The sequence below is a fragment of the Bufo bufo genome, chromosome 8, assembly GCF_905171765.1.
Source record: "Bufo bufo chromosome 8, aBufBuf1.1, whole genome shotgun sequence".
Classification (NCBI taxonomy): domain Eukaryota; kingdom Metazoa; phylum Chordata; class Amphibia; order Anura; family Bufonidae; genus Bufo; species Bufo bufo.
Window position 1 is genome coordinate 56,595,172 of NC_053396.1, and position 16,738 is coordinate 56,611,909.

The 16,738-nt window shown below is 50.9% G+C and overlaps 1 protein-coding gene across 1 annotated transcript in view; it reads right to left on the reverse strand.

Annotated features, from left to right (window-relative positions):
* DNAAF6 (dynein axonemal assembly factor 6) overlaps positions 1-16,738 on the reverse strand; it is a 167,746-nt gene that overhangs the window by 39,708 nt on the left and 111,300 nt on the right. The window lies entirely within an intron of this gene.

A 16,738-nucleotide genomic window follows, 5' to 3' on the forward strand; every position in this document is an offset into this window, starting at 1 on the left:
GGTAAATTCGCTCAACCCTATTAACAGCAAAATGAACTTCAGTATTTATAACCCTGATTCTGCAATTTACAGAAACACCACATATGTGATCATGAATCTCTACATGGGCACATGGCAGGGCTCAGAAGGCAAGGAACACCATATGGTTTTTGAAGGGCAGATTTTGTTGTAATGGTTTTCAGGAGCTATGTCACATTTAAAGGTATCCTGAGGTCCCTCAAGAAAGGAAATCCACAAAAAGTAACCACATTTTGGAAACTAGAAGCCTCAAGGAATTTATCGATGGGTGCTGTGAGTGCTTTGACCCCATAAGCATTTCATAGAATTTAGAAAAACTTTGCTATGAAAATGAAAAATAACATTTTTACAAGAAAATTTATTTTTAGCCCCAAATTTCATTTTCACAAGGTGTAGCAGGAGAAAATGCACCCAACAATTTGTTACCAATTTTCTCCTGAATACAGCAACACCCCATACTGTATGTGGTCGTAAACTGCTGTATGGGCAGATGGCAGAGTACTAAAGGAAAGGATCGGCATCTGCATTTTCTAACATGGAATTTACTGAATTTGTTTTTAAGGGCCAAGACTTTTATTTTTTGACTGAGCTGTGTGAGGGCTCATTTCTTGAACTGCAATTTTTATTGGTACCTATTTTGGGTACAGATTACTTTTTGATCTCTTTTTTCATTTTTATTTATTATAATTTTTTTAGGCAATGAAGTGGGCAAAAATTGCAATACAGGGTGTAACGGATCTCCTAGCACACCGACCGGGTACCTCCGTTGATAAATGCTCCCAGTGCCTCCCGAGGACTCCAAGCACTCCGCTCGCAATACCGATACCACCACAGGAACCAGGAAAAGGAACAGCTCTTACAAGAGCTAGGAGTAATAGCCAGGGGAGTATACAAGTATAGCAATCCCCACACACATGAGACGAGACTATGTTGAGTGTAAAAACAGGAACACTTTATTGAGGGCTACCCGCCCGTATTTATGCAGGTCCCCATCTGGTGTACACGCCCCTAGGGGACCAGAAGGAAGACTGTGACACAGGACAGATACGTAGCACTCAGGATACACAGACACAACACATCCCCACAATGCATCATGGTTTCCTCCTCTCTGCCCTGGAGACACCCGAGGAGCAATTCAATTATCTCTCAGGACAAAGGGAAATCACCAATACACATGTGGGAACAACAGGACAGGAATCACCACCCAAACACACAATGTCACACCCTTACAGCAAACACAGATATTTAACATATTCCCAGATAGCTCAAGTCTGAGTGCATATCATTAGGTGAATAGCACTCAGAATACACAAATACAATAAAATTAGCTATCTGGGTATCATCACATAACATACAATACAATTACACAGACAGATGGTTCTGTCACACACCTCAAAACCCCACATGTCCCCATATGGCTTGGATCTGAGCGCTCAGATGCCACAAACACAGTCAAATCGCCATGGGGTTTAAGTTTTGCATGGGCTGATGAGAGGGCCCATAATCCTGGGGCAAGAGGCTGGCAACCAGGCCCCTCCAAAACCCAGTGGCGAGGTTGGTTTCGCCACACATCTCCCCCTCCCAGGGAAGACTAACCAGATACCTGACCTCACGCCGGTCGGTACCTGAGTTAGTCTGGCAGCCCACCCACAACCAAATACTGGACCTGTTGAATTTAGTAGCCTGTCTCTGTCCAGTGAGTCCACCAAGGTTATATTGGTAGCTGGTACTCCCGGTCTCTGTGTTGCTCCCTGGCTTGGAGTGGAGGTTGCTTTGTGGGCAGGGATCAGCAGTACTCTGCCCTGGTGCCAGTGCTACCACGGAAGAAGCCTGGTTGGAGCCTGGTTGTTGGAGGGGGAGACCGACTGTCTCCCCTTTGGATACCCAGCTCTGCTGCTGGAGGGGGAGACCGACTGTCCCTACCCCCTGTGCTGTAAGTGCAGAGACCACGGTCCCATCTGCACTGTTGTGGGGCTTACTGTCTCCCCCTGGTGCGTTAAGCTGCCGCTGGGGAGAGGGGGTAATGAGCTCCTCTCCCATACATACTTCCAGCCGCTGGGGAGGGTGACCGACCGTCTCCGCTCCCAATACAGTGTCCTGCTGCTGGGGAAAGGAGACTGGGCTCTCTATTCCCTGCTGGACACTCTGCCGCTGGGGGACAGGACCGACTGTCTCTGCCCCCTTTAACTCAGCCTGCCGCTGGGGAATGGAGACTGGGCTCCCAATTCCCTGCAGGAGCAGTGGAGAGACCTCGGTCCCATCTCCACTGGCCACCTGGGGTTCTTCCCAGTAAACATCCACAATAACCTCCCAGCTGACCTGAGTCTGACTTCTTGCTGTCCTGCTGAGCCTTCCCAATGGAGTGGAAGAGATCTCTGTAGTACTGCTCCAGTTCCCACTCCAGGGTTGCTAGGTGAGCCAGGTCTTTCTCTACCTCATGGGGGTCATCCCAATCCTGCCTAGCCTCCCTCTTGTAGAAAATGTCCTGAAGTCTGGACTGTGCAGGGCTCCCGAAGTCAGGCTCTGCAAAGGACTCCCATAACAAGCCAGGACCATCAAACTCCTCTCCCTCCGGCTTGTCATGCTCAGCTGTCCAGGGTATATACTGTGCCATATACCACCAGAGCGCCTGGTAGGCATCCTCCAGCCATAGCTCCTGCCATACCCGGTGCTCTAGTTCCTTCACCCATTCCTCCAGGGGCTGCTCTCCCAGGAAGGGCATCCGCAGGGCCACTTGCTTTTGCAATCGCTGCTCTTCACTGGGGAGACTCTCGCCTCGCTGGTATTGTACATTGTCCAGGGCCTGGTACCAGATGCCTTTCCTTAATGCATCCCGGCCATCCAGGTCTTCCTCATCGTATGCCACTGCTGGTTCCATCCTGCTGCTGTCAGGGTCGCTGTACTGGGACATGCGTTGCCTTCAAAATTGTAATTCCAGGGAATGCTGTCTCCTGTAGCTGTCCTTCTGGCTGTGGGAACGATCCCACTGCTGCCACCAATGTAACGGATCTCCTAGCACCCCGACCGGGTACCTCCGTTGATAAATGCTCCGCCACACAGGGACACAGCCCTGCACTGGCAGTGGATCCACCTGTTAACAATAATAAAAAAACTCACCTCATCCACTTGATCTCGCAGCCGGTATCATCTGCTTTCTTCAGGACCTGCAAAGGGACCTGCAATGATGTCACCGCAGGCCCTTCTATCTTCATTCATCAGGACCTGCGATGACGTCATCGCAGGTCCTTTTGCAGGTCCTGCAAAAGGACCTGCAAAAGCTTTGGGACGTTCTCACAGCTCTGTTTCTCCACCCCTGTGATGATGTCACTACTAGAGCTGGGAGGAGTTCTCACTGCTCTGTTTACTTTTGGTTTCCTTCCTCCCAGCTGTTCCTCATGCGTTTGATTTCCCTCTCTTTATATCACCCCTCCTCCTATTGTAGGGCGTGGATTATAGTTCTCATTTCAGTTGTAGCTCTTGCTTTAGTATCTTCACTTGTAGCTATCAGTTCACTGGACCTGTGTTCTGCTGCAGCAAGCACTCCGGATATTGCCAGCTGTCCTTGGATCCGTCTTCTCTGCGGCTGCAACACCTTCAGCTAAGTGTACAGACATTGTTGTGTACCTGATTATTTTCTGACTGGATCTGAGGTGGCCACGGTTCCCTCCATATACTGAGTAGGGCACCGGTGGCCGTGCCCCTTCCACTATTGTAGGGGTTACAGTGGTCATCAGTCTTAGGTACGTGGGCATGCCTCGTTCCGCCATTTGGATCCGGGCATGTGCTTTAGCAGCATAGGGAGAGCTTTGAGGGTCTGACAGGGGTCACTCTTTATCCTCCCTAGTTTGGGTCCGGTCAGTTGCTCTTTTACTGTGTATACCATTGTTGCTCACATACAGCCGTGACACCACCGGAGTTATGTAGAGGTGCTGGCCTTTACATAACTTCAGCGGATCCACTGCCGCTTCTTAAGACAGTTGTAAGATCATTTTCCACGCCTAAAACAGGTGTAGAAAATGGTAAATGAAACGAGAGATACCAAATTTGTACAGTTTTTTTCCATGGTTTACCACTTTTAAATCACAAAATCACCTTTTATTAAAAAAAATTTGCATGGTCATAATTTTTTCCATCAACGTAGCTGTGTAAGGGCTTGTTTTTACAGGCTGTAGTTTCTATTGGTACCATATGACTTTTTGATCACATTTTATTCCATTTTTTAGGAGGTGGAGTGGGCAAAAATTCTGTCAGTGTTTTTTATGTTTTATGGGGTTCTTCATGCGGTATATTTGATATGATTATTTTATTCTGGGAGTTAAATTTTTTTATGGCATTCACCAAGTGGGATAAAGAACGTGATCCTTTTATAGGTCAGGGCGTTTCAGACACAGCAATACCATACTTACTGTATTTTTTGCCCCATAAGACGCACTTTTTTCCCCCCAAAAGTGTGGGAAAAGTGCCCCTGCGTCTTATGGGGCGAATGCTGGCAATTTACATCGCAGTCTGCGATGTATTAGTGAGGAGGGTCTGTAGTAGGCGGGGAGAGCGGTGGGCAGTGCAAGCACTGTACTCTGGCCCGCCGCTCAGTATGTACTGGTGGTGAGTGGCTTATTACACTTTGGCCAAAATGTACACCAATGCCTCATCCAGCATAGAGGCAGGGCAGAATGCTGGTTGCAGAGTGCTATTGCATTTGTGTCTTTTTCCTTGTATATGTATTTTGCCATAGCGATGTGCACCTGCATATAGGGTTGTGCTGATTGAATCCCCCACATTTTTTCTTTGTAGTATATATTGGAGGCGTGGCGATCTCCATGCAGTCATGCACACCTGACCAGTCAATCTGTCCTGGAGGCTGGTTTTAAAGTCAGTATAAAACTGAGTCTGCTTATATAGCACCTACCAGTAGCCATTTGGCTCCAGGAGAAGTATATAGTGGGCTCAGCATGCATGTTGGTACTTGCATCCCTGGATCCGATGAAAGCTGTAATGGCACCGGACGGGGTTAAAAGCAGAGTGTGCTTGGCGTGCATGCTGCACCTGCATTCCCTGGACTTTGTGTGGCTGTCATGGCCCATAAACAGGTAGGGACTAGTGTTAGGGACCACTCCATAGAGGCAGGGCAGAATGCTGGTTGCAGAGTGCTATTGCATTTGTGTCTTTTTCTTTGTATATGTACTGTATTATACCTAGTGTTAATCATAATATCTAAACTGCGCTCCCGCTGCTCCCCATCTGTACCGTACTTACCGGTACATGTCACACTCAGTCTCCTGTAGTAAGCGCTACCAGGCAGGCCGGGCTGCAGGCGGCAGTAACTCACTGAGGTTACGTGCCTGCTCCGCCTACTTTATGAATGAAGTAGGCGGAGCAGGCACGTGACCTCAGTGAGTTACGGCCGCCTGCAGCCCGGCCTGCCTGCTAGCGCTTACTACAGGAGACGGAGTGTGACATGTGTACCGGTAAGTACGGTACAGATGGGGAGCAGGGGGAGTGCAGTTTAGATATTATGATTAACACTAGGTCTAATACAGTACATACTGAGCGGTGGGGCCAGAGTACAGTCTGTGGATGGGACTGTTATGGGGGGGATCTGTGGATGACACATATAGCAGTGCCATCCACAGATCCCCCCCACCATCATAATGCCATCCACAGATCCCCCCCCACCATCATAATGCCATCCACAGATCCCCCCACCATCATAATGCCATCCACAGATCCCCCCCCACCATCATGATGCCATCCACAGTTCCCCCCCACCATCATAATGCCATCCACAGATCCCCCCCACCATAATAATGCCATCCACAGACCCCCCCATCATAATGCCATCCACAGCTCCCCCCCATAACAGTGCCATCCACAGATCCCCCACATAACTGTGCCATCCACAAATCCCCCACCCCATAACAGTGCATCATCCACAGATCCCCCATAATAGTGTCATGCACAGACCGCCATTAGTTCACACCCACCAAAAGTACACCTTTTGGTTAAAAATGTTTTTTTTCTTATTTTCCTCCTCAAAAACCTAGGTGCGTCTTATGGGCCGGTGCGTCTTATAGGGCGAAAAATACGGTAAATAAATGAGAGGATATGAGAAAAATCTTTTTTTATTAAAATTTTTATTTAATTCTTTTTCATTTTTACTCAGATTTATTGGGGCTGATGGCTGTGTTATACTCTGCAATACTCATCTACTAGAGATGGGTTGTTGATTCAGGGAGTTATTCAGATTTGATCCAGGGAGTTATTTGGGTTCGTACCGAACTTTGTGAGTTCGGGTACCCGCACACGAACCCACACTTTTTCACTGAAGTTCGGGTCCCAAACTTTGACCTGAAGCTCGGCCGAACCCAGTAAACCCGAATTTCCACGGGTTCGCTCAACCCTATTCAGATTGCCTGATTGGAGTCGAGAAGGAATTTTTTTCCCCTAAAGTGGGGAAAATTGGCTTTTACCTCACAGGGGATTTTTGCCTTCCTCTGAATCAACTTGCGGGATAACAGTCAGCTGTGTTAGGCCGAGCTTCAGTTCAAAGTTCGGGACCCTGTCTGGATGGACAGATGTCTTTTTCAGCCTTATATACTATGTTACTATGTTACTTATAATGCTGTCAGTTTTGCACTGACACTAAATCTGATCAGGACCCTGCCTCTGGCAGGGTCTGTCAGGCTTAGGTACATGGCAAGCCTGGAGGCCTCAGTTCGTGAGGTGCCGCCATCAACATCTAGTAATAGCGCTCAGAGGGGAGGGAATTAGCATGGAACATTCGGGGGGTGCACAGACGGCAACAAAGGAGGCACAATGGGTGTTCAGAGAAGTACCTTTTTGTAGGCTCTGATCTTCTCTGTCACAAACGGGGGAGATCAGAGCCTGAAACTGGCATTTTCAGCTGAAGTACGCTCTAATTGGTTAGTCTGTATACACTAATCAATCAAAGGGACCAGTTAGGAGTTTGGGTGTAACTGTACGCCCAGGTGCGTAAAGGGGTTAATAGAAGTTCCCATTAGAGAACATGGCGAGCGCACTACCTGGTGCACCAATGTTCTCATCATACGCTGCATATGGCAGTGAAGCCAGGGAAGAAAGAAGCAGCACAGAAGGATGCAGGACAACGGTGGTGAGAGTTGAGGGAGAGAGCTGGAAGGATGAAGCTGTCCCATGTGTGCAGCGCCTCCTCTCTTAATTGCTGGAGTTGTTACAGAGTGTGGGGCAATAGAGAAGACTGCGGGGCAGCGGTGGTGAGAGTTGAGAGAGAGTGCTGGACAGACAAAACTATTCCATGTGTGCAGCACCTCCTCTCGCTTGCTTGCTGCAGGAAGTTGTTACACGGAGAGCAGGGCTGCAGAGAAGGCTGGCAGGTAGCGGAGGTGTGAAATAAAGTAGAGCACTGTCATGGTCTTACCTTCTTGCTGTTCTCCTTCGTTTGACATGTGCTGGCGGCCATCTTGGTTTCTGGGTTTCTTGTAGCCTTCCACCCTGCGGCTCCTCCTTCCCACTGGGAGGAGCTGGATGCCTAGCTCATATATATATAGGAGGTCTGTGGCTTCAGTTCCTTGCTTGGTCATCCTGTGTTCACATGCTTCTAAGACTGCTGCTGCTTCTGGTTCCTGATCCTGGCTTCGTCTGACTACCCTTCTGGTTCCTGATCCTGGCTTCGTCTGACTACCCTGCTGGTTCCTGATCCTGGCTCTGTCTGACTACCCTTCTGGTTCCTGACCTCTGGCCTCTCAAAGACTCTGCTTCGGTTTCACCATCCGTTTGGACTTTTGCTTTACAGCTTTATTTTCAATAAAGCCTTCTTATTTTCACTTATCTCTTATTGTACGTCTGGTTCATGGTTCCGTGACATTAGGACCAAGCCATGAATTCTGACGGTACAGGGCCATCCTCGCTACCCATGCTGGTTGCCAGACTTGATCAGCAGGATCACCTGTTGGGTCGGTTCGCTGTGGCGTTGCAAACCCTGCTTGAACGCACGGCTCATTTCGCTCCCGTTGCCGATGGATCGGTTGTCGCTCCTACTGCCGCTCCGGTTGTTGCGCCAGAGTCTACCCCGACACCTGTTGTTGCGCCTGCGGTGTTTCGGGGTATGACCGGTTCTGCCCCTCTTCCACAGCGCTTTGGGGGAGAGCCAACTCAGTGCCGAGGTTTCCTTAACCAGGTGGGCATTTATTTCGAGTTGCTGCCACATGCCTTTCCTACTGAGAGATCAAAGGTGGGCTTCTTGATCTCGCTGCTCTCGGACAAGGCCTTGGTCTGGGCCAGCCCTTTATGGGAGAACAACAATCCGGTGGTTGCCGAGTTTTCCGGTTTTGTTGCTTCTCTTCGGAAGGTATTCGATGTGCCGGCTCGTGCTGCCTCTGCTGCGAAGCTCCTTATGTCCATCAGACAGGGTTCACGATCCGTAGCTGAATACGCCATTGAGTTTCGTACCCTGGCAGCAGAGGTGGGCTGGAATAATGAGGCTCTGGTCGCTGATTTCTCTCATGGTCTCTCGGATGCCTTGAAGTATGAGGTTGCAGCTAAGGACCTACCAGTGGAGCTCGAGTCTCTTATTTCTTTCCTGATTTTGATTGACACCAGACTCAGGGAGAGACCTTCCTTTAAGGAGAGCCTGCGGAGGTCTTCTAACAGATTGGCGCCTACGTTTGCTGTCCCACCCGTGCCTCCCTCTCCTCCCACGCCTCCTGGGGATGACTTGTCTGGGGGTGAACCCATGCAGCTGGGGTTTGCTCGCCTGTCCGAGGGGGAGAGGGTACTCCGGAGACGCGAGGGCCGATGCATGTACTGTGGTCTCGGTGGGCATTTTCGGTTGGCATGTCCGAACCGTCCGGGAAACGCTCGCACCTGAGATCCTGTCGGGGGCAGATCTTGGGTGGAGTCTCCTCGTCCCCGGTTTCCCGTGTTGACAAACCACTGATCACTGTTGTCCTCTCCTGGGTCGGGGGCTCGGTGACGACCCAGGCGTTGGTGGACTCTGGTGCTGGTGGTTTGTTCATTGATAGTGTGTTCGCTGCCGCCAATTCCATTCCTCTGCAGGCTCGAGGTTCCCCACTGGCTCTTGAGGCGATAGACGGCAGACCCCTTCTGCTGCCACACGTGACTCATGAGACCCTTCCAGTGGGGATAGCCATTGGTGCCGTTCACAGAGAGTCGGTCTGCCTCCAGGTTATTTCGTCTCCACACTACTCGGTGGTCTTGGGGTACCCCTGGCTCCAGAAGCATAATCCGACTTTCGATTGGAGATCGGCCGAGATCCTCTCGTGGTCACCGCAGTGTGGGGCTAGTTGCATCCATGGGCCTGTCAAGTTGCTGTGTACTTCCTCGGACTCTCTGTTGCCTCCTGAATACGAGGAGTACCGGGATGTATTCGATAAGGTGCGCGCGGTTGCCCTACCTCCGCACCGCCCATACGATTGTGCCATAGAGTTACAACCTGGTGCCGTTCCTCCTCGTGGCAAAGTCTATCCACTGTCGGTAGCGGAGAATGAGGCCATGGAGGAGTACGTGAGGGAGGCGCTTTCACGCGGACAGATTCGCAAATCCTCGTCCCCGGCAGGGGCTGGATTTTTCTTTGTGAAAAAGAAGGGCGGTGAGTTGAGGCCTTGCATCGATTACAGGGGTCTCAATCGCATCACGATCAAGAACGCTTACCCGATACCCTTGATTTCCGAGCTGTTCGATCGCCTTAAAGGGGCCACGGTCTTTACCAAACTCGACCTGAGGGCGGCATATAACCTGGTAAGGATCAAGGCGGGCGATGAGTGGAAGACCGCGTTTAACACCAGGACCGGTCATTATGAATCCTTGGTTATGCCCTTTGGGTTGTGCAATGCGCCCGCAGTCTTTCAGGAATTCATCAACGATGTTTTCCGTGACCTGTTGCAGCAGTGTGTGGTGGTCTATTTGGATGACATCTTGGTATATTCTGAATCCATGGAGGCCCACATTCTGGATGTCAGACGAGTGTTGCAACGGTTACGAGAGAACAAGCTGTTCGGTAAGCTTGAGAAATGCGAATTTCACCGATCCCAGGTAACCTTCTTAGGTTACATCATTTCCGCTGAGGGGTTCTCCATGGATCCTGAGAAGGTTTCGGCTGTCTTACAGTGGCCCCAGCCCAGTGGTCTTCGTTCCCTGCAGCGCTTTTTGGGCTTCGCCAATTATTATCGGAAGTTCATCAGGGACTTTTCCAGGCTGGCCAAGCCTCTCACGGATCTGACCAGGAAGGGCAGTAATTCCCAGGTCTGGCCGCTCGAGGCCATCCGAGCTTTTGAGGCCCTAAAGTCCGCTTTTGTGTCGGCTCCGATTCTGTCGCATCCCAACCCTGGGTTGCCCTTTGTCCTCGAGGTGGACGCGTCTGAGACGGGAGTAGGCGCCCTTCTGTCTCAGCGTAGAACACCAGAGGGTCCTCTGCTTCCTTGTGGGTTTTACTCCCGGAAACTGTCTCCTGCGGAGTGCAACTATCAGATTGGTGACAGGGAGTTATTGCCCATCGTGCAGGCCCTTAAAGAATGGAGGCACTTGCTCGAGGGTTCGGTGGTTCCGGTTCTCATCCTGACGGACCATAAGAATCTGACCTACCTTTCGGAGGCCAAGAGATTGACACCACGTCAGGCCAGATGGGCTCTGTTCTTGTCACGTTTTAATTACGTGGTCTCCTACCTACCCGGTTCCAAGAACATCAGGGCGGATGCCTTATCACGGCAGTACTCCGAGCTGTCCAGGGAGGAGTCGATTCCGACTTCGGTCATACCTCCGAATCAGATCCTGGCCGCCATTCGCACCAGCCTGACCTCTCCCCTGGGTGAGCAGATTTTGGCGGCTCAATCTGGTGCTCCCTCTGGGAGACCCAACGGCAGATGTTTTGTGCCTGAGGAGTTGCGCACTCGGTTGTTGCGAACCTACCATAACTCCAAGACCACGGGGCATCCTGGAAAGAATCAGCTGTCCTGGGCTGTTTCACTTCTGTTCTGGTGGCCTTCCCTACGTTCCGACATCGCCGCATATGTAGCGGCATGCTCCGTTTGTGCCCAGAGTAAGTCCCCTCGGCACCTTCCGTTGGGTCTTCTGCAACCCATAGCCACCGGGGAGCGCCCATGGTCACACCTGGGGATGGATTTCATTGTGGACCTCCCTGCATCCCGAGGCCATACGGTCATTCTCATGATTGTGGATCGGTTTTCCAAAATGTGCCACTGTGTTCCTCTCAAGAAGTTACCCTCTGCACAAGAGTTGGCCACGATTTTTGCCAGGGAGGTCTTCCGATTGCACGGTTTGCCCAAGGAGATTGTGTCGGCTCGGGGGAGTCAGTTTGTGTCCAGGTTCTGGCGCGCCTTTTGCTCCCAGTTGGGGATTCATCTCTCCTTCTCCTCGGCCTACCACCCTCAGTCCAATGGGGCCGCAGAACGATCCAATCAGGCCTTGGAGCAATTCCTTCGTTGCTATGTCTCCGATCACCAAGACAATTGGGTTGACCTCCTGCCTTGGGCTGAGTTTGCCAGGAACACGGCGGTGAACTCTTCCTCTGGGACTTCTCCCTTCATGGCCAATTATGGGTTCCAACCTGCCGTGTTACCGGAGGTATTCTCTCCCCAGGATATTCCGGCTGTGGAGGATCACCTTTCCATCCTACGTGCTTCTTGGGTACAGATCCAGAAGTCCCTTGAGGCCTCTGCGCAGCGCCAGAGACTCCAGGCTGATCGCAGACGAGCGCCTGCTCCCTCCTACCAGGTCGGAGACCGTGTATGGTTGTCCACCCGCAACCTCAACCTTCGAGTGCCCACTCCCAAGCTGGCGCCTCGCTTTGTTGGTCCCTTCCGAGTGCTTCGCAGGGTAAACCCGGTAGCCTATGCCCTTGCGCTTCCTCCTGGCATGCGGATCTCTAACGTGTTTCATGTCTCCCTGTTGAAGCCACTGGTGTGTAATCGTTTCACTTCCTCGGTTCCTCGGCCTCGTCCGGTCCGAGTGGGCAATCGTGAGGAGTATGAGGTTAGCAATATCCTGGACTCACGCCTGGTCCGCGGTCGGGTGCAGTTTTTGGTCCATTGGCGTGGTTATGGTCCAGAGGAGCGTTCCTGGGTTCCCTCCGCAGATGTCCATGCTCCTGCCTTGCTCCGAGCCTTCCACGCACGCTTCCCTCAGAAACCGTTTTTTGCTCCGCGGAGGAGGGGCCCTTGAGGGGGAGGTACTGTCATGGTCTTACCTTCTTGCTGTTCTCCTTCGTTTGACATGTGCTGGCGGCCATCTTGGTTTCTGGGTTTCTTGTAGCCTTCCACCCTGCGGCTCCTCCTTCCCACTGGGAGGAGCTGGATGCCTAGCTCATATATATATAGGAGGTCTGTGGCTTCAGTTCCTTGCTTGGTCCTCCTGTGTTCACATGCTTCTAAGACTGCTGCTGCTTCTGGTTCCTGATCCTGGCTTCGTCTGACTACCCTGCTGGTTCCTGATCCTGGCTTCGTCTGACTACCCTGCTGGTTCCTGATCCTGGCTCCGTCTGACTACCCTTCTGGTTCCTGACCTCTGGCCTCTCAAAGACTCTGCTTCGGTTTCACCATCCGTTTGGACTTTTGCTTTACAGCTTTATTTTCAATAAAGCCTTCTTATTTTCACTTATCTCTTATTGTACGTCTGGTTCATGGTTCCGTGACAAGCACTGGAAGGAAGGATCTGTCCCGTGTGCAGTGCCGCCTCTGTCTTGCCTTGTGAAAGGCAGAACTTGTATAATAATGTACACAGCACATCTTGACTGGGGAAGCCTGTACCTCCTGTGAGCACATACATATATGTCTGGCATCTCTCCTGGTGTAGGTGCCTGGAAATGCCAGCAGTGCTGCCCCTATGACCTGTTTCTTCCCACTGGCTGCTATTCATGTGCCCAGAATACTGAGTAGTAGGTGGACTGTCCTCAGCAGATAATCCTCATCATCCTGACTCCAGGAGCTGGCCCTTCTCCTCTAAGGACAGCAGACCTGTTCCTGCTCTCACCAGCCTGCAGCAGCAGCAGCAGCAGATTGACTTGCTGTCATAGCAAGTAAGTGCAAATGTAGTGCAGTAGTCTATACCTGTGTACATGCAGTGCTACGGTATATGTAGTGTATATGCAGTGAAATAAATAGTGTATACCTGTGTATACAGATGTAGCCAGCACAAAATTAATTAGGATTGCGTGGTTTTGGTTTTCAGTGGGATGGCAGTTATTATGTTGATTGTTGTTTGCCGATGGGTTGTGCGATTTCGTGTTCATTGTTTGAATCGTTTAGTTCTTTTCTGGAATGGGTGGTGAAACAGGAGGCAGGATGGAGTTCGGTTTTGCACTACCTGGATGATTTTTTGTTTTTGGGTCCGGCTGGGTCCAGAGTGTGTGCTGTTTTGTTACATACCATGGAAAGGGTGGCTGCGCGCTTCGGTATCCCGTTAGCTGCGGAAAAGACGGAAGGCCCTTCCACGGTTATGAGGTTTTTGGGCATCGAAATTGATAGTGTGGCTATGGAATGTCGCTTGCCTGACAACAAGGTGTCGGATTTGTTGGATGAGGTTGTGTACTTACGGAAGGCAAAGAAGGTTCAGCTTAAGCGGGTTCAATCGGTTCTGGGTAAATTGAACTTTGCGTGTCGCATATTGCCGATGGGGCGGGTTTTTTGTCGTCGTTTGGCGCTTGCGACTGCGGGGGTTACTTCCCCGTTTTACTACTTGCGTTTACCAGCAGCAGTGAAGGATGATTTGGCGGTGTGGGAGACGTTTCTGTCGGAGTACAATGGGCGGTCTATGTGGATGGAGGCAGTGATTAGTAATGTGGATTTGGAATTGTTCTCAGATGCATCAGGTTCGTGTGGATATGGTGTTTTCTGTAGAGGACAATGGAGTGCTGGGGCGTGGCCGGTTGAATGGAGGGAGGCGGGTTTTCTTACTAACTTGGCTCTGTTGGAGCTTTTTCCGATTGTTTTGGCTACTGAGTTGTGGGGGACCTGGCTCAGGAATCGGCGAGTTCGTTTCTACTGTGACAATATGGGTGTGGTGCAGGCGATCAATAGCCAAACGGCGAACTCGCCTCCGGTGTTGAATTTACTGAGGCATCTTGTATTGCGGGGTTTGCAGTTGAATGCATGTTTTGTTGCGGTTCATGTTCCTGGAGTTGATAACTCACTCGCCGATTCCCTTTCTCGTTTTCAGTGGGACCGTTTCCGCAGCTTGGCGCCGGGTGCCGAGTTACAGGGGTTGCCTTGCCCCCAGTGGCTCTGGAGCGTGGCCTTGGGGTATCGGCGGACTTGATTAGGCAGTCTCTTAGTAGAGGTACGTGGTCGGCCTATTCATCAGTGTGGGCGTTGTGGGAGGAGTTGATCGAGCAGGTAGGTGGGGGCAGTAGTTCATTAGAGGATTTTCAGACGTTATTGGTTTTTTGGGTGGGTCAGTCTTATGCTGCGGGTTTGTCATTCTCGGTTGCATCTAAGAGGGTAGCGGCTGTTGCCTTCTGGTTGCGCCTGCGGGGACTGGCTGACGTGTCTAAATGTTTTATGGTGCGGCAAGCTTTAAAGGGTTACCGTCGTAGTGCGTTACGGAAGGATAGTCGTAGGCCGGTTTCATTTGATGTGTTGCAGATGCTATGGAAGGTGGCTGAGTCTGTTTGTGTGTCGGCATATGAAGTATGTCTGTTTAGGGCGGCTTTTGCGTTAGCTTTTTTCGGGGCTTTTCGTATATCGGAATTGGTTGCAGCTAGTCGCATGGGTGATGGTGGTTTGTTGTGGGAGGATGTTTGGATTGTAGAGGGGGCTTTGAGATGTACGCTCCGCAAGTCTAAGACTGATCAGGATGGTAAGGGTGTGGTTTTGTGGCTTAGGCCGCTATTGGGGTCAGTTTTTTGTCCAGTGCATTGTGTGAAGGAATTTTTGGAGCTGCGTCCTGGCGGTCCGGGTGCGTTGCTGGTTCATAGGGATGGTTCGCGGTTGTCGCGTTTCCAATTTGTGGCTGTTTTCAGAAAATGTTTGGCTGCCGCGGGTCTTCCTGCAAAGGACTTTGCATCTCACTCATTCAGGATTGGGGCCGCGACTGAGGCTTCCAGGTGGGGCCTAGGGGAGAAGGTTATAAAGCGAATCGGGCGTTGGGAGTCCGATTGTTTTCGATCATATGTCAGGCCTCATCTGTTATAGTGTTACAAGGAGGAGTTGGGTTTGTGTCTGTTCTTTATTAAATTTGTTTTTTGCAGTGCTGTTTTTTTTTTTTGACTATGTTCGTTTTTTGCAGGGGCGGCGCCTTGCTTGGCATGGATTTTCGGGCATTCGTACGTCTACTGGGGGGCCTTGCGAGCGGATGTGCGGCGGAACGGTCGTCAATTGGGTTTTCCGATGGAGGATTTGCTGGTCAGGTGGATTGGTTTGAGGGGGCTCCTCTGGGGGCGTGTTTTGCCCGAAATCCATACCAATGTACTGTTAGATCGCCCGCCTGATATCTTAGTTCTTCATGCGGGTGGTAATGATTTGGGGGTTCGGCGGTCCCGTGATGTGATACGGGATATTAAGTTAGACGTTTTGCGTTTGATGTCAGATTTTCCGGAGTTGCTGGTGGTGTGGTCAGAGGTGGTGGCGAGGAGTAGTTGGCGGTTTGCCAGGTCGGTTGAGCGGCTCAATAAAGCGCGGGCCAAGTTGAATAAGGAGGTGGGACGCTTTGTTCGCAGACAGGGTGGTCTGGTGGTTCGACATCGGGAATTGGAGGCTGCATCGCCTCAATTCTTGAGATCCGATGGTGTGCATCTTAATGATATCGGGATTGATATGTGGGCGTTAGGTATTCAGGAGGGTCTGGAAACGGCCCTGAGGGTGTGGCGTGACGCCCACAGGTGAGGTGTCACCGGTGGTCTTCTTGTGGCTGATTGATATGGGATCCTGGGGGAGCAATACAATGGTTTTAAGAGATGCAGGACATGTTGGAGCCTGTATCTCATGTGGATGGTGATTGCCGAGGATGGGGCTCCTGTTTGGGCTGAAAGGCCTACAGGAGGAGATACATGGATACTTCAAGGATTTGGTGCCCTTGGGTCGGTGAGTGCGGCCAAGGGTAACCTTGAAGTACAAGGAGAGATGTTTAAGGAAGATACCGCTTGTTGGGTTGCCCTCCAGGATCCTTGTTACGGTACAGTGGCTCATAAGGTTGAAGGATGTGTTAAAATGCTTGTTGGTATTATTGTTATTATTATTATTGTGTGTGTATAATAAAGTTGGCCGTAATGGTCATTTTGCCAAAGCAAGAAGGTTTCTGTCTGGTTATTGGTAGGAAAAGGGGTTTGGTAAGGCTAGCCGGAGGAGAATTCTTCCATCCGAGTAAGTCAGAATAGCAACGGAGCGAGGCGCAGACATAGTGGAGTGCGTCTTGACTTGGGGGGAAGACCGCAGGCTAGGAGAGGGTTAATGGTTGGAAGTGTGTTGGGGGTTAGGTTCAGGTGAACGGGGAGGAGTAGCAATTTCCCGGGCTGTATATAGGTTATGGGTGGAGCTAGTGAGGCAGTTGCCAGTGTAAGCTAGAGTGTTTCCCGCCCTCCCGCCCTTGTTTGGGTAGAGAAGGGTATAATTAATGGAGGTGTGATGGTGGCTGATTGATATGGGATCCTGGGGGAGCAATACAATGGTTTTAAGAGATGCAGGACATGTTGGAGCCTGTATCTCATGTGGATGGTGATTGCCGAGGATGGGGCTCCTGTTTGGGCTGAAAGGCCTAC